The 23,328-nt window shown below is 40.5% G+C and overlaps 1 long non-coding RNA gene across 1 annotated transcript; it reads right to left on the bottom strand.

Moving 5' to 3' along the window:
• Window positions 1–829: 829 nt before the first annotated feature.
• Window positions 830–19,845, bottom strand: LOC127680943 (uncharacterized). Its single transcript, XR_007977040.1, has 3 exons — window positions 18,932–19,845; window positions 16,105–16,200; window positions 830–924 (listed from the first exon to the last, which is right to left on the bottom strand). It is a non-coding gene; the product is annotated as an uncharacterized LOC127680943 (long non-coding RNA).
• Window positions 19,846–23,328: the final 3,483 nt, after the last annotated feature.

The following is a 23,328-nucleotide window of genomic DNA, read 5'->3' as shown; positions in this document are numbered from 1 at the left end:
CTCTCAAACAAACAAACAAAAAGGGGAAAAACTAATCAATTAATTAATTAATGAAGTATTCACTATGACAACTGACAAATCCAAAGTCAAGCAAATACCAAAAAATACTAGGAGTTCAGCAAAAGCAGTCCTGTCAGAAAGCAGCACCCATCCATCACCATTCCTGTGGACAACATAGCTCGGTCTGGATAAATCTTGCCTGTTTTACTGAACTGTTACTTTAAATTTCTTGGATTTTAAGAGTTGGTTCAAAATCCAAACAAGCAAATGGCATTTTGTGGGCCTGACCAAACAAGTTTAAGTGCTGAGATGTAACCACAGTGGCCAGCTGTGGTTCATGAACCAACTGACCCTTTAAAAAATACTGACGACATGTATGACACCCAGGAGTCAAGGTCTGCACCCTTCCCCTGAGCCTACCCTCACCTCCACTCTCTCCCACGTGCCCCACGGGCAGAGAGAAGGGCTCTGTTGAAACTTTCCGTTCATCTTTCTTTTTCTGTGATGACTTAATTTGTACACTATCCATTTAAAAATAGTCGTGTGTGTGTGTGTGTGTGTGTGTGTGTGTGTGTGTGTGTGTGTGTGTGAGAGAGAGAGAGAGAGAGAGAGAGAGAGAGAGAGAGAGAGAGAGGAGAGAGAGAGAGGAGTGGGGAAAAGAGAGAGATTACTTTAGAAGAAATCAAAGTCATTTTTTTCTCACCTCTCATCATAAGCATTAACACACATTTCCTAAAAAGGGCAGGTGGGTCCAGAAAATATAAATGGATGTCAGGGGAAATATAAGCTATAAACTGAGACAAGACATTAAAACAGACCCTACCTTCTCCAGTTTCCAATTTCAGTGTGAGTATCTGGAGGTGATTTTTGAAGTAATGTGGAACTCAGGGGGTTACATGTTTTTCTGTCTGCTCATGAAGGAGGCTGGAAAGAATATGAAGAACAATGAAAATTCTACAAAAGCCAGGATTCCTATGACAGCTCCTATGGAAGAATACACTGGGAAGGGAACATGTCAACTTTCATAATACAAATTTCTGTCATGAAAACAGTCTTCTAAAAGAGATACCCTGAAGGCTCCCTGAAGGAAAATAAGGAAGAGAGAGAAAAGTGTGTCTCCTTACTAATATACTATTATCCTCAAGTGAAAATTAAGAATACCAAATCCCTAATTGAGTAACAAAATCACAAGCAACTCAATTTTTATAATGGGCAAAAGATTTAAAGAGACATCATTTCACCAATGCACTGGCATAAATAGTCATCAGAAAAATGCCAATAAAGCCACTAACTAGGCTTAATTCAGTCAAAGGCTAAAAAACACAAACAAACAGAAACAAAACCTCAGATACTTGTTGGCAACGAGAAGTGGGAACCTTCACACAGTTTTTTGACTGAGTACAAAATGGCATAGCCACTTAGAAAGTCAATTTAACTGTTCCACAAATAGTTAAATAGTGGTTATCCATATAACAGTCTATACTATGAGGTCCACCTAAAAGGGGAAAAATACATTCCCACAAAAGACAGAAACAGGAACGATTAACAGAACTACTCATCACAGGCAAGTGGTAAGGAAAACTAAAATGTCCTTCAACCACAGGATGGAAAAACAATATTTAGCATATGGCATGCCTACACACTACTTATTTTCTGCAGATCTAATACCATTTATAGGCTTGGAAAACATACTAAAGGAATGATGATTCCTTCTATACAAAAGGTTCTAAAACCATTTACAAAAGATATGTTAGTGGTTCCATGGGGCTGAGAGTGAAAACAGGCAGGATGATTATAAAGATGACTCCCAAAAAAGTGCTCCCAAATGATAGTGAGTCTGCCTACACTACTTGGATATTTACTAAAACTCACTGCAGTGTGCCCTTGAAACAGTGGTCCTCAACCTTCCTGATGCTGCGACCCTTCAATACAGTTCCTCATGTTGTGGTAACCCCAACCATAAAATTACTTCATTGCCATTTCATAACTGTAATTTTGCTACTGTTATGAATAGTAATGTAAATATTTTTGAAGACAGAGGTTTGCCAAAGGGGTCGCAAACCACAGCTTCCTTAAATATGCGTGAAATTATAGTTCCTTATAGCTGAATAAAGGGATATTTAAAAACTATAGGAATCTGTTGGAGGTGGAGGGAGGGAGGGAACTGGATAGGAGAAGGGTTGAAGACGGAAACAGGGATGAGGATCAGGTGTGAGGAGATGGGGTATGAGAAAAGGCTGGTAGTGAGAACTGTATTTAATGCCAGGCATCTCTGGGAGTAGTTGGAGACCTGGAACCCAGGAGGTTCCGGAGAGTCTATGGGGTCATCCTAGCTGAGACGTCTACCAGCCGGGTATATGGAGACCAAAGTGGTCACCTCCTGTAGCCAATGGAGGGAGGGAGACATCAACCCATCCACAAAACCTTCAACCCAAAATTTGTTCTACCTACAAGATGCACAGGGATAAAGATGGTGCAGAGACTGAGGGAATGCCCAACCAATGACTGGCCAACTGGAGACCCATCCCATGGGCAAGAACCAATCCCTGACACTATTACTGATACTCTGTTATGCTTGCAGACAGGAGGCTAGCATAAATGTCTCCTGAGAGGCTTCCTCCATTAGCAGACCCACAGCCAAACATCAGACAGAGAGTCTTATAGAAGAGTGCGGGAATAGAATTGGGCAAGCTGGTGGGGTCAAGGACACCACAAGAAGACCTACAGGATCAACTAACCTGGGTCCATGGGGCACACAGAGACTGAACCACCAACCAAAGAGTACGCAGAGGCTGGACCTAAGCCCCCCCCCACACACACACAACCCTGCCACATTTATAACACACATGCTGCTTGGTCTTCATGTGGTTCCTGTAACAATTGGAGCAGAGTCTGTGCTTGACTCAGTTGCCTGTCATTGGTTCCCCTTCTCCTAACTGGACTGTCTGGTTGGGCCTCAGGGAGAAAGAATTCACTTAGACCTACTGTAATGGGATGCCCGAGGGTAGGGTGGTACCCAAGGGTACCTCAGAAAGGGTAATGGGGAGAGGGATTTGTAAGGGTAGGACTGAGAAAAGAGGAAAGGAGAGAAGAGGAGAGGAGAGGAGAGAAGAGGAGAAGAGAGGAGGGGGGAGGGGAGGGAAGGGGAAATGAGAGGAGAGAGAGGACAGGAGAGGAGAAGAGAGGAGAGGAGAGGAGAGAAGAGGAGAAGAGAGGAGGGGGGAGGGGAGGGAAGGGGAAATGAGAGGAGAGAGAGGACAGGAGAGGAGAAGAGAGGAGAGGAGAGGAGAGGAGAGGAGAGGGGAGGGGAGGAGAGGGGAAGGGAAGGGAGAGGAGAGGAGGAGAGAGGAGGGAAAGGGAAGGGAGAGGAGGAAAGGGAGGGGAGGGGAGAGGAGAGGAGAGGGCTTGATTGGGATGTAAAGTGACTAAATAAAATAATTAATTAAAGACTATAAAAAATTAACTATAAGAAAGTGGTCTGTAGCACACTTTTATGCCTTATGCTCCAACCAGTCTGCCAGCGATCTCCCTGTCTTTCTTAGAAAATGCCTAAAAATTTATATTTGAGGTACATAATACATAGTTCAAAATATGAAATAGCACAATCTTGCTATACCTCATCCACACATGCACACACACACACACACACACACACACATGCACAAAGCTTTTTTTTACAAGTTATATCAGTGCAAGAATCTGTGGGGGTCTTCTGTACTTTTTTTAAAAATAATTATCATTACTATATCAGATCTAAATGTGGTTTAAATCTTGTCCATCTTTTACTGTCCTCCTGCATGGACACCAAATCAGACCTTGAGTAACTCTTGCTTGGTCACTGAATTTCTTCTAATTTGAGATGACATCAATTATTTGAAATGGTGACTTTGGGGGGGGTCATTAATCGGCTTTATGGTGGACCTCAACTTAAAAAAGAGTGCTAAAAATGATGTACTGTGTGTCTACACATATGTACACGTGTGTTGCTAAGACTGTGAAATGCAAACTGGCCTGGTAGCACACACCTTTAATCCCAGGATTCAGGAAGCAGAGACAGGTGGATAACCATGAGGTGGAGGCTAGCCTGGTCTCAGTAGCAAGTTCCAGGACATCCAGAGCTAAATAATAGAGACCTTGTCTCAAAAAACAAACACAAATAATTTTTAAAAATATATAATACAACAGTCTTTCAGGTAATCTCCAACATTAAACATGGCTCCCTTTTATCCAAAGCCATCTCTCCTGCCAATTTCCCAAAGTTCTAGATTTTTCTTCCCTTTCATCTACTTAAACTCCTTTACAGTCTTACACTGCTTCAGGGTGAAGTGTAGCTAAGTTTCACAAGCCCCTTCCCATGCTTGCCTCATGTCTCTCCACTCCTCTGTGCTCTAAATATGCCAGAGTCCTGGCTAGTCCTCAGAAGTGGAGGGCTCTCTTAGAACCTTGTGCTCGTGGACATGCTGTTCCTGCAGCTAGGAGCGCCCTTAACCCCCTTTTCTGCTAGCTAAATACCATTTGTCCCCAGGGACCCATCGCTGGGAAAGCTGCCACGAACCTCCCCAGTTCAAAGAAATGTCCTTTCTGCATGCCAAGCTGTTGGTGCTTAATCCTACCAGAAGTATTCTTTGCTGATATCTGGCCTCTGCCTCCTGGTCTGTCTTCACTACTCTTACCTTTCTCACACGAGAGACATGGTCACACTGCCTGGGACATGGGAAGCTCTCAGCTCAGGGAATCAAATCAAGATGTCTCTTGGTCTCTGGGTGCAATCAACACATCTTGGTATGAAGGTGCGGTCAGCACAGTTCAGGAGAAAGAACATTGGCTCAGAAGTGAGAAGATGTCATCAGTGGTGGGCTCTGATCGGCCTGCCTCTCTGATCTCAGCTCAGCCAGTTTCCAATATTGTATTTCCTCCTGTAAAACCATGATCACTATTGCCCATTCGGAATGGCTGATGAAGAGAGAGCATCTAAAGGAATTGGCAGGGCTGGTGGTGTGAGCATAGCGGCTTTATCAGCGGCTGCAGCATCTTCTGAGGAAGGAATTGCATGTCCCCCGAAAGCCAACACACTACTGGCCATGTGGCAGTATCAAGTGGACTTTGTTTCGTTTTTTTCATTTTTGCCTAATTGTTGAAAAGGTATGATATATTATGCCTCAAAAAAACAGGTGTCAAAACATACACACACCTAATTTGCCCTCCCTAGCCTCTTTCCGGTGTTTCAGTTTTAAGTACTAGCACTTATAAAGATGTTGCTTAACATAAAATGCCCATGCTATGTGTAGATTGTTGCGAATGTTGCTATTGTTGGGGTTGCTATTATTGATGTTGTTGTTGTTTTGTTGTAATATTTAAATAGATTCTGGAACGCTCTAAGTTTGCCCAGAGTGTTAGCCAAGGACACCAGTGCGTGGGAAGGGGGTTTTATTCTCTGCTTTACAAGTCAACTTTGAACTGTAAGCGAGAGGTAAATGCTTGACTCACAGCCTCTGCTCTTTCTAAAGGAACCACAGAAAGGCTGCGTGACTAAAATGGCGAACAACAGTCTGAACGCCACAGTCAAAGCAGCAGCAAGCGCGCTGAAAAGGTCAGTTGGCCTGACTAAAAGCAGTGTGCTGCACAAAGCAGGGCGACAGGGAGTCCTCAGAACCGCTGCTTCTGACCTGCCTTCATCCGAAGACTAGCACTTTCTCAGAGAGCCGTTGGCATAAAAGAACTGTGCTTAGAATTGTAATAAAGTTCCATTCGAGGGCGGCAGTTCATTAATGCACTCCTGCATTCATTTATAGTCAGTGCCTACGTAGAGATCTAGAATGATGCTATAATGAGGTTGTGTGGGCTTAGTAGATGGTTATTTTTCTTTCAGTTTGTCTGTAACAGTAAATGATAAAGTTATTGGAACTTATTAAAGTTTGGCACTATGTGGGCATTACAGTAACAGACCTATATTTTGTGGGTAGGTATGATGTGGTCCAGGCTGCTTTTAACAGTGCTCCTTTGCTTTGAGTTTTTTTTCTTTCCTCAGACAGTGCTGAGTCAGTGACCCGAAGCCCTTGAACCTTTTTGTGTGTAGCCCCAGTTCATTGCCACACTCACCCACACACCTCTGCCATTGCTTTTATTAAAGACCTCCATATGTGCCAGGAACCAAACTCTGGGGAGAAATCCAACACACTGGCCAAGCAGGGGCAGCAGATTCACCATCTCACACCCAAAAATGTACTGTCACCCAACTCGATTTGCCATGCATACCCGTGTCAGAAGGAGGAGAGGTGTGTACTTGTGGGCTTTGAGCCTCCTGAGGGAGACTGTCCCATTTTGCTTCCTTAAACATCCAGCTCAGACCTAGATAATAAGAGATACTCAGATGCCTTCCTTGTGAAGTCTTATTTCTCGAAATTATCTGTATTTTATCATCTGTGGAGTTAATTCACTCTACGGTTTCCTTTCTGTATTCTGGTTATTTCAGGCTGCTTTTAACAGGCACCCCAGAAGATGGTGGATAATTCTGTGTTCATAGAGCCAATTGCCTTCTCTTCTGCCCCCTTAATTTTCCTGGATAGAACTGAACTTTCCTATTAAGGTAGCTCCGAAATCTCTTTCTTTAATTGCCCTTCAGACCTTTATCCAAACTATCTGGTAGGAATCCTGTATATGTCAAAACCACACATACATACATTTCCTAGTATTATGCAAATAAACATAATAATTTCTAGTGATAATCACGACTAATGTTTTAATTAGAAGTGATGTTTTAAGTCAGAATCTCTGCAATGACTCTTGGCCTTCTTCCTTTGGTAACCATGAGCTCAAGGGCAGGACAATGACCTCTTTTTCTGCAGGTTCCCCCACCCCCACCCCAGATGTAATCCTGAGCATTCTCCACGACCTAAACAGGCTTCTTCCAACCCTGGCTGCCAGCATTCCTCCTTACAGACAGGGCACAAGTCACTGCTTCCAACAAGAATGCTATTAAAACTAGAAGCTGTTACCTTTCAATCTTCTCTAAAATTAATCCTTGAATGTTTTACATATAATTTCTACCCTCTGGGTTCAACATTATTTTCAGAGCGCTTATGTCTGGGAAGCAATGTTTTAAGTGTTTCAAGTTATACAATCCTAACAGAAACCCACACTACATTGTCCTTATCTTACATTCTTTTTATTTATTAATCATTTTATTTGTTTACATTCCAAATATTATCCCCCTTCCCAGTCACCCCTCCACAAATGCCCCACCTCCTTCCCCACCCCACCCCCTTTGCCTCTACAAATTAATGAACAGTGCACAGTGTGGTCTATTAATTTGCCATAAGTCATAAAACTAGCTCTGCCTAAAACTTGGGTTCAATGGAGAAGAAAAAAAAATGTCTTTCAAAGTTACCCTAGCAAGAGCCAGGAGCCTACTCTAATAAGAGCTTTTCCAGTGTCTGACGATCAAGCCCCTGAGGCCCATCTTTAAACAGCTGCAATATTGGATGTAGAAACATGGCTTCTTGCATGAAGCAAATACAGCCATGAATGTGAAGGCTCTGGATGAGTGACAGTGCATAACAAATGCCCTCTCCTCCCAGCTAGTCCTCTGCTTTCAGGCCACCACAGCCATGAAGGAGCCATTTGCTTCCAGCTCGGTCCCATGGCAGCTGTATGAACTGGGGCTCCTGTTTCCTACACTCATAAACCCCACTGTTGGGCTGAAGGAGATCATGTTTGAAAGGCAACTCGCACAGAATCTGGTATATGGCTAATGCCCAATACATGACAGCAACTACAACAGTGTTGGTGAAAAGGAAGAAGACTGAGTCCTGAAGAGATTACAATAGGGGCTGGAGAGATGGCTCAGGGGTGGTGGGCACTGACTGCTCTCCCAGAGGACCTGGGTTCACATCCCAGCACCCACATGGCAGCTCATGACTGTCTGTCCTCCAAGATCTGACACCTTCACACAGACATGCTTGCAGCCAAAACACCAATGCACATAAAATGAAGATAAATTAAAAGAAAGAAGGAAAGGAAGGAAGGAAGGAAGGAAGGAAGGAAGGAAGGAAGGAAGGAAGGAAGGAAGGAAGGAAGGAAGGAAGGAAGGAAGGAAGGAAGGAAGGAAGGAAGGAAGGAAGGAAGGAAGGAAGGAAGGAAGGAAGCACTTCCCAGGACCAAAGATAATGGAAAGCCATTTGCTACTTCCTTGACTGAGTGAAATGATTAAGTCTCCAGACTTTACCTGTATGACAATGGTTTCAATCTTCTAACGTGTGAGACAACCTGGAACCTATTCAAATTTCAGATAGCAGGGAAAGGGACATAGTTCATAAACTCAGAAGCCTGGACCCTAAACTGGTTTTTAGGCAAGTTTAAGTTGGTAGCCCCAGGACCACACTAAGTCACAATGTGTTTACTGAATTCAACCAACATGATTTCTAAACATCTAAATGGAAGTGTTGGTGAAATTTAATGTTGGTTTTTACTTTAAGAATATTATTTGTGATGAAATATTTCAAATTGCTCACCAACACAAAGCATTACATAGATGGCTTGCAGTCTTATAATTAAGAATAAAATCAATAATAAATTATTTTAATCCTTTGAATTACATATGTGCACATATATATATATATATATATATATATATATATATATGCTTAAGAATATTGATCTCAGTGATCTGTAGTTTTCTGAAGAAAATTTTCCCATCTTTTATTATTATTTCATAATAATAATATTATTCTTAAGCTTATTGGCTTATTCTTAAACTCCAGCCCCTGAAACACTCTGTATGCATGGTAACATCAAAAAATTTTGACTACTAAATTAGAGAAGATAAATTTGTGTTTTCTATAAGCCAGAAGGAGTTAATCTTGTTTTGTTAAAAAATTACATCTCCATTCATCAAGAATGATGTAATGCATTCACAAAGTTCAAGTAATTAATATCTCAAACATTAGTAGAGAAAATGTATACCCAGATGAACCACTCTTTAAATTAAGCAGCTGAAAGTGTACTCGTTTTTTATAGACTACAGACATAATTTAATTGACATCAATCTAAATTATGTGCTCAGATCACTATAACATGCCCAATATTGACTAAATTCAGTCGATTTTTGTTTGCTTTTGAAGAAGCAATTTTCAAACATAAAAAATGACATTTACATATCTCATTTGTGGCTACTATGAATTCATGGTATCACTAAGAGATCAAAACTAAAGACCCTTCCAGAGATGCAATGAAGCTCAAAACCCAGTAAAGCACATAAATTTATCCTACTAGCATTAGAAATAATTTCTGAGGGACTTAGTAATTAGGATATCTCTTTAACCAAGGCATGAGTAAAGAGGAAACTGAAGAAAAATGGTAGGTGGTTCTTAATATAAAACCAGGGCTTCACTGAAGAGAACAAACATGTGACTTCCTGCAGCTTTTCTAAAATCTGGTATGTAAAAATCCATACTGCATTTACACAATATGTCTGATATTTTTCAACTACTTTTTTTCTTGTTTCAGATTTTCATCTATTTAGTGTGTTTGCCAACTACTTTTAATTCAAATGCTCCTTTCAAGCTTGCATCTAGCCATCTATGAATGTTTGAAATTAAATGCTGTCTTAATATAACAATAATTTTAAGTTAAAAACTTGAGAAATTCATTGTTTATGCTTTTGGTTTCATAAGCCAACTCAGATTTGTTCTGAGCACTGTAGTGTGTCTCATTAGATTTACAGTTGAATTTTAAAATATCATCTTTTGAAATTAGAGATTAAAATGGTCAACTGAATGTTGTTCTTCATCCCATGCCTTTTAAAGGAAGAATTATTTGGCTGGAAAATGTGTGGTGTGGCTTTTTAGAACAAATGGGCTACCACAAATTATGACGGTGTGATTATTTTTGTTGTTGACTTGTAAGAAACACATGCCTATTTGGTTTCTCCTTGGTTTGACAAACAGGTATGTTATGCACTACCACTGCTGATCCATCCAGACACTCAAGTTCAGACAAAGGCAATCCAAAGTTCTCAGTCATTTTTGTTTATTTTAGTAAAACATCCCATGTGAACTCCACCCAAGGCTGGGAGTCTGTGTGCCCAGGGACAATTTTACTAGGTACATTCAGTGGTGTTTAAAGTTCACAAGGATGGCTTTAAGGGTTGGTCAATTTTCTTTTTATAGAGTTTAACCTCATTCTTGGAGCCTCTTGGAAGGCTGTATGAGGGAAACTTATGTCTATTCAAAGCAGCCATGGAGAGGAAAGTCATGCTCCAGTTTAGCACATTTCAATTAACACACCACTCTGAGTCATTGACAGATATATTCAAAAACCATGTTTTACATTCAACCACAGGATTCAGTGAACTGAATCACTGTATGAGTATATGAGAACACATGTGAAATACACAGAATGCTGTCTAATGTCCTCAACTTCTGAGTTGTGAAAAGCCTGTGTATGCACATGTATGATCTTCTCTTCGTGGGTGGTGTGTGTGTAATCATATGTATATGAATGCAATAATGCTTGGCTGAGAAAAGGAATTATAGCTTATCAGAAATTCTCAATGGGGCACATGAGTCCACAAAGTTCAACACTACTAAAATGAAGAAAATCAGAAATGGTTATTCATCCTTGCATGTATGTGTGTATATGTATTTGTTGAGTTTGTGTATACATTTATGTATGTGTGTGTGTGTGTGTGTGTGTGTGTATCAAATAGAAAAAGAATACTTTCAGTACAGATGATACAAGGTCATGATAAATTCACAAAGTAGTAGGAAAATGACATGAACTTGATGAATGGAGAGATAGAGTATTTGGGGGAAATTCAATTTCTTGAAGACAAATAATAGCACTATGAGTCTCTACAAAGCATTTCTAAAATGAAAGAATCCACAAACTGTGCATGCTGTTCCTGACATGGATTGCTTAGTGTGCCTTCAGATGCTTGTTACAGAAAGCAGCTAAGAACATCTCAGACAGTAGGAACCATCTCTAGGGCTCCAGCTTAGAATCAGCTGTTCTGTGATCTCACCAAGGACCCAAGAATTCTCTTCTGCCATCCACAGCCTTCACTGGTCCATCAGGCTTGTCCCTGCAGGGTCTCATGATATCTTCCATGATATTAACTTTTAACTAAATGACAACCAAAAGTTCAAAATTAAAAAAAACAACTATGAGTCATGATGCTTTGCTTTGGTTCAAGAGCAAAGAAAACTGCCTTCCCCCGGTTAGATGAAGTTCCCTCACTCACACTTGTTACACTGCAGGCAAGCCAGCTCCCAGCTCTTACTTAGCCGATAGACACCTTTGTGCTTAAATATATCCCGAATATTTTAAACACTGATTGAAGTTATTTGTCTCACAAATGTTAGTAAGCACTGTTTATTTGAAATTATTAGAGTGATAATAGTCTTACTGTGATGGTTCGTATATGATTGGCCTAGGGAGTGACCCTATTAGGAGGTGTGGCCTTGTTGGAGTAGGTGTGTCACTGTGGGTGTGGGCTTAAGACCCTCACCCTACTTGCCTGAAAGTCAATCCTCCACTAGCAGCCTTCAGATGAAGATATAGAACTCTCAGTTCCTCTTGCACCATATCAGCCTGGATGCTGCCATGTTTCTGCCTTGATGACAATGGACTGAACCTCTGAGCCTGTAAGTCAGCCCCAATTAAATGTTGTCTTTTGTAAAACTTGCATTGGTCATGGTGTCTGTTCACAGCAACAAAACCCTAACTAAGACACTTACCATGTTGACTTGGGGTAAACCTCATTGTATCAGCATGCCTGTTACCTCAAGTCTGAATGCTGAAGTGGTACAGTCTGAGCTCTCCTCTGGGTTAGTATTATCTTAGATATCTGTCACTAATGGAGATAAAGTGTGAGTGCTACGGTTGTTGGCCCAGATGGTGCCACTCAGTTTCAACTGCGGGATTCATCATATGGAAAAGCATGTAATTTCTTTTAGTACATTGACTTAACCAGACAGGCTTCATAATGACCTGTGTGTTTCTTACTAGAGCATCCCATGCTTGCCAGTGCTTCCAAGAAAAGATAGCAGAAGTCTGCAATGATCAACAAAGAAAGTCGGCATTGAAACTTCTTTTCTATCTGAGTTTACCAACAGCTCATTTTATAATAGAGGCCAAAATGAATATGTCTCCACAGCATACTGGAAGGGACTGGGGAGATGGCTCCATTGGTCGAGCATGGATTGCCAGCATTCATTCTAAAGCTGGTCTGGTAGCACACATTTGTAATCTTAGATCTGGGGAAGCAGAGATAGGCAGATCCCTAGACCTCCCTGACCAACCAGAGACCCTACCTCACAAATGAAGATGATGAAGAACAGTTGAAAGAGATATCCAGATTAGACCTCTGTCTCCCATAAGCACACACACAAATGCATGCACACCTGTACACATCTATGTGCATACATATAAATGTGTATGTACACATATATATCACAAACAGAGAAAGTATAGGCAAAGCATACAGAGATAAACAGCATCACATTCTCTCTGGTCCCTGTTTTGAGAGTACAAAAAACAGTAGATGACCCATGTGGTTCTGGACAAAGGTGGGAAGGCACTTAGGTCAGCCCAGTCATACTGATCACTGGGAAGCCACATAAGCCCACTTACTAAGTATGATTAAGTACCCTGCTTCTCAAAATGAATTTTTCTATATTTAGACAGAATCTGGAATTATTCTGCAGAAAGTGTATTAGTCATAGATCATACTGATTCCTTTATAGTAGTGTATAAAAGCTCATTGTCTGACCCAAGAGACACTTATCATGAATGTTCAAAATCTTTGAGCTTAGTCAGAAAGACATTTGGATCCTTTTTTTTTTTTCTCAAAGGCTGGTAATGTAGTTTAGTGGTAAGGTTTTTGCCTAGCATGTGCAACTTGATCAAAAAGAAAAAAATAAAACATACAATATGACTTAATTATGCACCACTTTGGGCAACTTGCATAACCTCCCTGGACCTCTTCATCTAGAGTAGTGGTTATCAGCCTGTGAACTGTGATCCCCTTGGGGTTAAACAACTCTTTTTTTCCAGAGGGGTAATATACACATCATATCAGATATTTACATTGTGATTCATACAGTAGCAAAATTACAGTTATGAAGTAGCAATGAAAATATTTTATGGTCGAGGGTCATCACAACATGAGGAACATGAGGAACATAAAGGGTCGCAGCATAGGGAAGGTTGAGAGCCACTGTGCTAAAGTATAAAGGTGATACATTTTAGCTTAGCAGGTTGCTTGTTTAATTCTATGAGCTGATCTAAATAAGTACTGATAGTAGACTATGACTCATTTTTGCTGTTTGAGAATTTCATATTGTATATAATTGTGCTTTAATCAAACATGCCATCCCCATTTCATCCCTTCCAAATCTTCTCTTATACCCCCACTACTTTTCCTCCTACTTTCATGTGTTCTACTTTTAAAAAAACCTTTAGCCCTGCCTGTATGCGCATGAGTGTAGACCATGAATTGGAGCACAGGTAGTCTCTTAACTGAATCCACGAACAACACGGAGCCTCCCTTCCCACAGCAGCCATTACTTGCCATTTATATCTCCACTACTTTGGAATTCATGAGGCCTCTCCCCAAGCCAAGCTGGCATTCTCGCTGGCCATCACAGCCACCATGAGTTCATGTGTGCAACACCCCTGCCATGCCCAACAAATACTGATTCACTGCAGACATCCCTAGCTGTCTCTTATGATCTTGCTGCTCCCGTTTCTTTTGCTATTACTGAGCCTTGAGTACAACCTGCGTGATACAGACATCTCATTTAGAGTTGACACTGAATGGATCTAACTCTCTACACATTGGCAAGCTGTGGATCTTTGTATTAATTACCATCTATGATGAAAAGAAGCTCTTCTGCTGAGAATACAGCACTAATCTTAGAAGATCTCAGTGGCAATTTAATATTATATCTATTTAGCAGAATAATATTTCTTGTATTCTCCCTTTAGGGCTATGATGTAGCCTACCACATTTGGCCCAGTTAACAGTACCAGGCATGAGTTCTGCCTTCTGAAGTGAACTTTAAACATAAACAGGAAGTTATTGTTTGCTTTCACTGGTGCCATATTGCACCAGGGGCGTATCTTGCCAGGCCAGTCATTATTGTATCTCATGGAGCTCACAGCTAAGCACAATGGCTGAATACTTTTCTCCCCCACTAATCTAAATAGAGTCTTCTAGCACTATGAAAGTTAGCCAGGGAAGATGACGCTTCTAGGTTGGTCCCAGCTTGATTTATTCATGTTCTATGACTCAAGAATATGATGTCTTCAGCAATACGATCTTACTTTCAAGTTCTCGAGATTAACCAAGTGACCAACATTTATTTCATGTTTCTGGGATATAACGGACTATAAAGAAATGGAAACTTGAGGTTTTGTGGGTTCTAGTTTTGGGTTTTTTTATTTTTTTGATGGGGTCTCTCTATGTAGTTCTAGATGTTCCGTATCTTGATTATGAAGACCATGATGTCCTTTAACTCACAGATAACCTTTACATCCTGGATGCTTGGAGTAAAGGTGTGTGTTAATCACACACAGCTACAACTTAATTTTAAAAGCAAGAGACTAAGTAAAGGATTATAAAGAAAGTTCCTTAAAAGCCATTATTTGGCAGTTGATAGAAATTTGAAGATTTGGGTTCTTTAAGTGCTCTGTAACATATAGAGTACAGTCTGATTGTGTGTGTGTGTGTGTGTGTGTGTGTGTGTGTGCACATGCACACGTGTCTGTGTGTCTGTGTGTCTGTGTGTCTGTGTGTCTGTGTGTGTGTGATTTACACTTAGTTTTGGATAACCAACTGGAAGGCTATTTTTCCTGTCTCATCATTCCTTATCTGCCTGTTGTTCTTTGTGTAAGGTTGAGGCCCTGTAAGTTTCCCCCATCCATGTTACCTTGTCTATACATTATACAAACTAGTAGGTTGTATTTATATATTTAGGAATATACACATATATGTACCAACAATTAGGTAAAAGAGGCCATGGATTTGAAAGAGATAATAATCAGGAAATAGGGTCAGTAAAGGGAAAGGAAAATAATATAAATATATTTTAATTTAAGAAAGTTAAAAATTAAAATAATGAAATAAACTACAGAGCAAGTATCCCCAAAACATTATTCCTCCATATTGGCAGTGTCAATACTCACTAAAAGCTTTAACTACTTATATTCAACTGTCAGCAGGACCAGCCCATCTTCACATCTCAAAATTTAACTCAGCACCGTCCCCTCCAAACCCATTGCTATCTCCTTGCTTACTGGAGGATGACTCACTTTTATTCATTCACAACAATCAGAAAGCTAGCTGTCATCCTAAACTTCTCCATGTCTATCATGTTACACCCCAAACATCCACATCAAGTCAAACAAAGCTGTAGTTCTTGATCTGACTCAACGGCAGTATCATTTAGAAAGTCCTTTAAAATACCAAACTGTACCCCATAGACTGAAGTACACTATGAGAAACTGAGTTAAAATAAACTAGAGATCTTGTCTCCAGGGAGGATGCAATAGAGCAGTCTGTTTAATATGCTCCTCTGTCCTCCAAATGCTCATGGACAGTCACACTGCACATATGTGAACACACACACACACACACACACACACACTCACTCACTCAAAATTAACTAAGCAACCTCATGGGAACGTGATACTAATCGATCTTTGGGAGCTGCTCCTCTAGCGTGCTTCCTTATTTACGGTGATTTACCTCATGCCTGCCCTCCATCCACATCCTTAGCCCAGGCCCTCTGGTCTCGCTTGAATGCTGACGTGGCTCTATATATAGGCATCCTGCATCCACTATATCCATTATTATCCCTTTTTATAGAATCAAATATTTTTCTTCCTGACTTCTTCATGACATAATCCACCAGACTTACCAGCCCATGAAAATGGCATCTGTTTGGTCTGTCCTCCAGCTCTCTTTTCCTCTACATTAATCTCTTTTTCTAAGGCACTAATCTGAACCCAAACCTTAATCAGCATCATTATGCCATCACATGACTTTGTTTGCTTCCTCCATTATGGTGAGCAGCACCCACAGTTAGAACTCACTGAACCCACCTCCTTTGTTCAGTCTGTATCCCAGCGGTGTGACAGTCTTTGGAAAGCTGCTCTCAGTTCAGGTTCATCTCCATTTCCATGCCTCACATCCAAGATCTGTCAAGATATATATATACATATACAATATGTCACAACACACACACAATACCCAAATGGGATTACTTATTTTTAATCTGGCTCATCCTCTGTCCTGATAGGATTGACTCAAATGCCAATTTAGTCACTTGTCCTTTGCCTTAGAGAAGTGGGTAAGTAGCAGCTCTGTGTTTTATATATAGCCCAATTTACCAGCTGTTTAATATATACAATACACTCCTTCCTGAAGTTATGAGACTTTACACTTAACGATAAGATCAGGCAGAAATAAGAACTAAAACTCCATCTCTCCATCTGTACACGTGGTGCAAAGCTTGAAGATTCCACGTCATCTGTGGTCTTTCATGTTGCTTGATCTCTGTGAGCCATACCACGATGCTGCAGGGGAGAAGAAAATACCATTCCCCAGAGAGGCTTGTGTATCTGGCACAAATGAGGTGTTCAGTCACCAGCTGTCTTTGCTATTGTTAGGAATGAGCAATGGCGTCAAGACAGATGGTTGCTTGCCAGGCACACTGTGATGCGCACGTCACCACAGCAAGGAGAGAAAGGCACAAGCACACAAACAGGACCAGGACTGAAGAAATGAAACCCGCAGTAAGGCTTCCCACTTAGAAACTGCCCAGGAAGAAACAGGACACAGGATGACAGACTAAGCAGAGGTCATTCTGGATGGGCTGATAAGGCTGGTGGATCATGCCATAAAGTCAAATATTTGATTCTGTAAAAACCACATTGTGTTTGAAGCAGAACCCCCAACCAATAGCTGAGAGTCCTTAGAGGACAGAGGGAGGTAGAGTAAAGGCCACAAGAGACAGATCATCAGGACAGAGAGAGCCACAGCAGTGATGATGGGGATAAGAAGGATGAGGATGAGGTTGAAGATGGCTGTGACTTCCATTTTGAAATCCATTATGAATTAGGCACTCTCTTTGTTCCTTTACATTTTTCTCCTATAGATGTCACGATACTGCAAAAGGTTTCATAGGTTTCATGTGAGCAAACTGAGCTTTGGAGTAGTCACCTATGGGACAACAGATAAGCCTGAGACAGTGCAGCTAGGAGGGTGCTACCAGGCAGCAGCATGGTTGTGGATAACTCAGTGAGAGGGGAGTTGCAGTTCAGTGAATGTGGGTCTTTCTTGGAACTCTCTTGAGTCAGTTTGCATAGGGCATTCATAATGAAACTAATACACATTTCTTCCCCTCGCCCTACTGGGAGCACTGGGCAGCAAACTCTGGGCTTCCCACATGACAAGTAAGCTTGGCTAGCCTTGAGCTAGATCCCAGCTGTACTTACTATTTCACTACACCTTAAGACTTTTCCTAAGACCTGATCAGGACTGATCTTGTAGGTACCTGTGTGCCTAATGCCAAGAAGCACTTGGGTGCCTCAAGTATCAACTAAAGGCTGGCTACACCATTTCAAATACTTCTTGTAACTCTATCTTTTCAACTCACACAGGAGTTCTCTCACAAATTCACTACATATGTCACCTGGAGAACTTTCCAGAGAAAAGGGTCTGGATAATTAACCCAAAAAACTCAAGACATATTATATCACTGTGTCATTTTCTTATTCTTTATTAAGATACAAAAAATCCAACAAGCTATGGAATAACAGTAATAAAACAGGAGAGAGTAAGTACAGGCACATCCCACAAAAGTAGAAATTACAACTCACGTGGCAGTTCTCAGTCAGGTGGGTGGCAAATACTTGTCATGCTAGAACTTGAGAAGTGGAGATAGAAATAATCCAATAAGAGGAAGAAGAAGGAGGAGGAAGAGGAAAGGGAGGGAGGGACAGAGAAGGAGGGAGGAAGGAAAAGAAAAGTTACATTCATGATAAAATATAAATCTAGAAAAATATGGTTTTAGTTTAAATAGAAAAGGTTCCAGGCCATGGTGGCACATCTTTGATACAGCAGTTAGGAGGCAGAAGCAGTGCCTGGTACTAGAGATACTGGTGTATCTCTACAAATTCAAGACCAACCTGGTCTACTTAATGAGTTCCAGGCCAGCCAGGGATACACACTGAGACCCTATCTCAAAAGAAAGAAAACCAGAGACAAAGAAATACAACAGAGAAATATATATGTGAACATACATGCATACATGGAGGAAACCTAAAAGAAAAAAGAATACACACTGCAAACAGGGATTGATTCTGAGTGGTGGAAATTTTCCTGCTTATTAACATTTTATATATTCATTTGTTGTCTTGTTATGATTTTTAAATTATTTTTAATTGTTTGTAGGTGAGTGTTTGTAGGTGCTTTTAGCCTTGGAGCTGGAATTATAGCAGTTATGAGCTGCCCAACATGGGTTCTGGGAATAAAACTCAGGTCTTCTGCAACAGCAGTGCACACTCTTAACCATCAAGCCATCTCTCCAGCACCTACATTTTATATTTTAAAGAGAAGTAGGAAAGTATAAAACAACACTATTCTTATATTTTACACTCATAAATTGAATGACAAAATGTGGGTTTTGTGTTTTAAAACTTCATATTTTCAGATCATAAAAACTTCACTTAAAATGAATAAAAAGTGCTAGCTCGTGGAAAACCATAATACATTTGGGAACGTTTCTGGGTTGGGCTCAGCCAATCCTTCTATTTTCTCAGTCAGGTCACTGTAATGCTATGGACCAGCAGTCTGGTGGCCTGTGGACATTGTAGCTGTTTAATAACTTCCTTGAAAGTCTGAATATGTTGTCATTCTCTTAATTACCTTATAGATTTTGCTTAGCGGGTCTTTGGTTCTATCATCTGCCAGGCTTCTTCTAAGCTGTCTATTTCCATGAAGTGATGTAAAACACAGGGCCACACAGGCAAGAGCTGGTTTTAATTGTTAAACATTTCCCATTGTGTTTGGTCTCCTCCCTAGTGGACTCCCCAAGAACTCCTCTAAAAAGAGCTTCTCCTTCTGGCCTTCCAATGCAAATAGGAGCCATCTCCTACAGGATATCCTTCAGAGAAACAGGTCACAAGTCAGTATTGGCCCATGACATCTCAGACCCTCAGAAGAAAACAGATGACAGCTTGACCACAGAGAACATAGAAAATATCAAAGGACCCTTGTTACTGCCTCACGGTGGCCAAGACACTCTTAAGTTTCTGTTCCAAAATATCTTGGCAGCCATTTTACCCTAGGGAGCCAGGGAAGGGAAAGTTTGTTCTTGCAACATTACCACCAGGCGAGGGGGGAAACCCCAGTCTCATACACACAAACAGGACTCTATCTCTGACTGCATATACCCAGGCAAACAAACACTCCTGATATTTCATGCCTTCTGTTGTAGCTGCTCAGAACCACTTCAGGGACACTAAGAGCACAAGATACTCCAAAGGGATCTTTTCAGAGCTGTAATGTGGGCACCTGGCTATTTCACCTGCTGTCTGCTTTACTTTATTGAGTAGGCGGTTTCAGTCAGATCCATTTTGGTAAAGCAATGCTGCTGCCCTAGATGACTGTACTGAAACCCCATCAAAGGTGCTGGGTGAGGGGTGTCAGGATTCCTAGAAAGATATTTTGACAGTTTTCAAAGAAGTCTGATAAATGCAACATAAGGCTATATGAACACAAGATTAAGAAGTGGGATGGATGGATGGATGGATGGATGGATGGATGGATGGATGCATAGATGGATGAACAGACTTATGCTGTGACAATGAAGAAGGCTGTCTAAGCGGAATGCTGACATGGGCAAGGGAAAGAAACAAAGAGTAAAAGAATCTGGAGCCAATTTCAGTTCTATAAAAACAAATGCACTTTGACCTCACTTTGGGTTAATAGCAGAGGATGTATGGAAGCCATCCAAAAGCTCCACAAATCCTTTCCTTGTCTAAAACAGGAACAATCCCACCTTCTCAGCTCTCCTCTTTTATCAGAATTAAATTTCAGAAATCAAATGATATCTAATATTGCATTATTCATTGATTTCTTTTTATTTTGGCAAAGAGAATGAATCAGTGCTTTAAAGAAAATTACAGAAAATATCATCCTAAGTGAGGTAACCCAATCACAAAAGAATACACATGGAATGCAATCTCTGATAAGTGGATATTAATTAGCCCAGAAGCTCTGAATACCCACGGCACTAGCATAACAAATGACTTCCATGAAGAAGTATGGAGAAGGTCCTGATCCTGGAAAGTCTTGATCTAGCATTGGAGGTGAGTATCAGGACAGAAAAAAAGGAGGGGTGATTGGAGAATGGGTGGAGAGAAGAAGGTTTATGGGACATATGGGGAGGGGGGAACTGGGAAAGGGGAAATCATTTGGAATGTAAACAAAAAATATAGAAAATAAAAATATATAATAAAAAATTGCAAAAAAAAAAAAAGTCTGATAGAATGCAAACTGGAAAATGTTTCTGGTGACAGGCCAGGGCTGTGGCAGTTGTGTTGCTGCCTCCCCAAGAAGGCTTCCACACTGTGGTCTTCCCCAGCTCTCTCGTGGGATCCAAACGATCTTAGAAAAAACTACACCACTCATTTAACACTTTTCATTTTACCAGACCATGAGGAAATCCCAAGATTATACAAATCTCCTTCCCTGAAAGAAATTAGAAGCCTAAAACACTGAGTAAGAATTGGGGGGCAGTGGTGGCAGTACACCCCTTTAATACCAGTACTTGGGAGGCAGAGGTAGGCAGATCTCTGAGTTCAAGGCTAGGCTGGTGCTAGGACAGCCAGAGCTATACAGAGAAATCCTGTCTCAGAAAACAAACAAAACACTGCATAAGAAAGCCTTAATGGCTTTTAGAACAGCCTTACAGAGAAAGAAAATGCACCCTCATCCCACATGGGGAAAAATGTGCAAGGGGAAATCATTCGAAGGAAAAAGTATGTGGAATGCACACACTCTACAAGGGCTGGAGAGAGGAGGGGACTTAGCAGCCAAACGCTAGCCGCTCTTCCAGAGTACCGGGATTCAATTTCCAAACCCTACATGGCTGTTCACAGATGTGTGTAACTCCAGTTCCAGAAAATCCAGTGTCTTTTCCTGGCACCAGGCACAAATGCTATATACACATATACATATATATGCTATAACACCCATACAGGTAAAAAATACGATGATAAAATTTTTAAATTCATATATAATCTACAAGAGTTTATTAAAATGGAAAGCCTTGGACTTTCTCCTGAACTGCCTGAGTTAACAATGTCTGCTGCTTGTTGGATTTTGAGACACACCTCCAGATTCCACACACCCCTTTCTCTCTCCTACCCTGAATGAATGCAGCACGGCTTTAGCTGCCCTATCAGGAAAGGGCAGGCCTAACTACTTCAAATGTTGTCAAGTTGGGAAGAGGCCTTTTGTTGTTGTTCTTTGGTTTTTTTTTAAGTGAAGTGTTTCAGAAAGCTTTATGAAACTACTCAACCATGAACAGGAAGAGGAAAATGCATATTTCAGTTACTGGTAAGTTTCATATGAGTCAAATGACTAGCAGCTACCAAACACTGGGTTTCACAAAACCTGAAAGCAAAAAAGTAAGACAATATCAAGAGAAATATTGGGGACTGGAAAGACAGTCCAGCGGTTAAGAGCACTAACTGCTCTTCCAGAGGTCCTGAGTTCAATTCCCAGCAACCACATAATGACTCACAACCATCTGTCGTGGGATCTGATACCCTCTTCAGGCATGTATAAGAGAGCAACTGTGTAGTCAAATACATAAAATAAATAAATCTTGAGAGAGAGAGAGAGAGAGAGAAACATTGGGTCAGTCAAGTTCTGCATCTTATATACAAACAGTCTATGATACCTCAATTAAAATCTTAAAACAGGTACAAATAAGAAGATGGTCTATAAAGAGGGGCTAGAGTTTGTTGGCGAGTATTTAAGTCTCATTGAACAAGATGTCTGAGACCCAGAAGGTCTAGAAATCCATTATTTAGAGGTTCAGTTGGATCTTCAAAGCATCTTCTGCAAGACCCAACAGGGCAGAGAAACAAGTCTCATTCTTCTTAGAAACAAAACATCAGATAGCTAATTAGTGGTGGGGTATGTAATAGGTTAAAGTGCTCTGTACCTGTGCCCAGAACTTTACAGCTCTGCTTCCTGTGAAATCCCTGCTTCATAAACAGCTCAGAAGAAAAGAGCCAAGAATGATCACAACATGATGTTGACTGGTTTTTTTTCTATTGTTGTAGCCAAATACAGTCTCAACAAAGTCCCTTTTTCTGGAATCATGGCTAAGAGAAGTGAGAAATTGAAATTTTATTTCCATTAACCTAATTATTTATATTAAACTGGCGTTTAAGTTCAGCTATTGAAAAACTTTAGGTTTGTTGAAAACAATTTAAATACATGAACCAATTTTTCCAGGTGTGAAAGTTATAAAAATCAAAAAATTATTCCTAATAGCAATCTAATGTTCTGACTATTAAGTGGATAATATAGCCTAGACATTAAATATTTGTGTGAAAAAATGCAAATTACTTCAATATTTTATTTACTATATGTCAAATTGTTATTTTAAATGTGCTGATATATGTGAAATATATTAAAAGTATGCTAAATTAAATCAATCCAACAAAAAAGGTAGTATGGCATGATTTCATTTAATGTGGTATCTAATGATTTTACTTCCACAAAGGTAGAAATATTTCAACGGACAGAAAAACTTGGTTATAGAAATAATAAGAGAAGGAAATGGAGCGATGGGGGTCAAAAGAAACACATCAATATATCTAAAAGCATCAGCTCTAAACTCTAACATATACTGTGAGAGCTGCAGCCATATTCAGGATGTCTGTTAAATGAACTAATTGTCACCATAAGGAGAAAAGGTGAGTGGCTATGTGAGGTGTTAATTTGTTTCAATCTGTTAACCATTTTGCTATATCAATGGATCTTATAATATCATGGTTATATCTTAAATATATAGAATAACATTTTATGAACATGAGTATTTCTGTGTATAAGGAAGCCAGGGGGCAACCTTAGGTGTCATCTTCAGAAATATCATTGGCCTTCTTTGGGACAGGGTCTCTCTTTGGTCTGAAGCTCATCAAGTAGGCCAGACTGCCCGGACAGTGAAGCTGAGGACGCCCTGCCTCTCCCCCACAGTGCTGGAACTACATATGTGCACTACCGTACCTGGCTCTATTTGGTGG

Source organism: Apodemus sylvaticus, chromosome 3 (genome assembly GCF_947179515.1).
Source record: "Apodemus sylvaticus chromosome 3, mApoSyl1.1, whole genome shotgun sequence".
In the NCBI taxonomy this organism is placed as follows: domain Eukaryota; kingdom Metazoa; phylum Chordata; class Mammalia; order Rodentia; family Muridae; genus Apodemus; species Apodemus sylvaticus.
The sequence above is the reverse complement of the archived record's forward strand: the minus strand, read 5'-3'. Positions and strand labels throughout refer to the sequence as shown.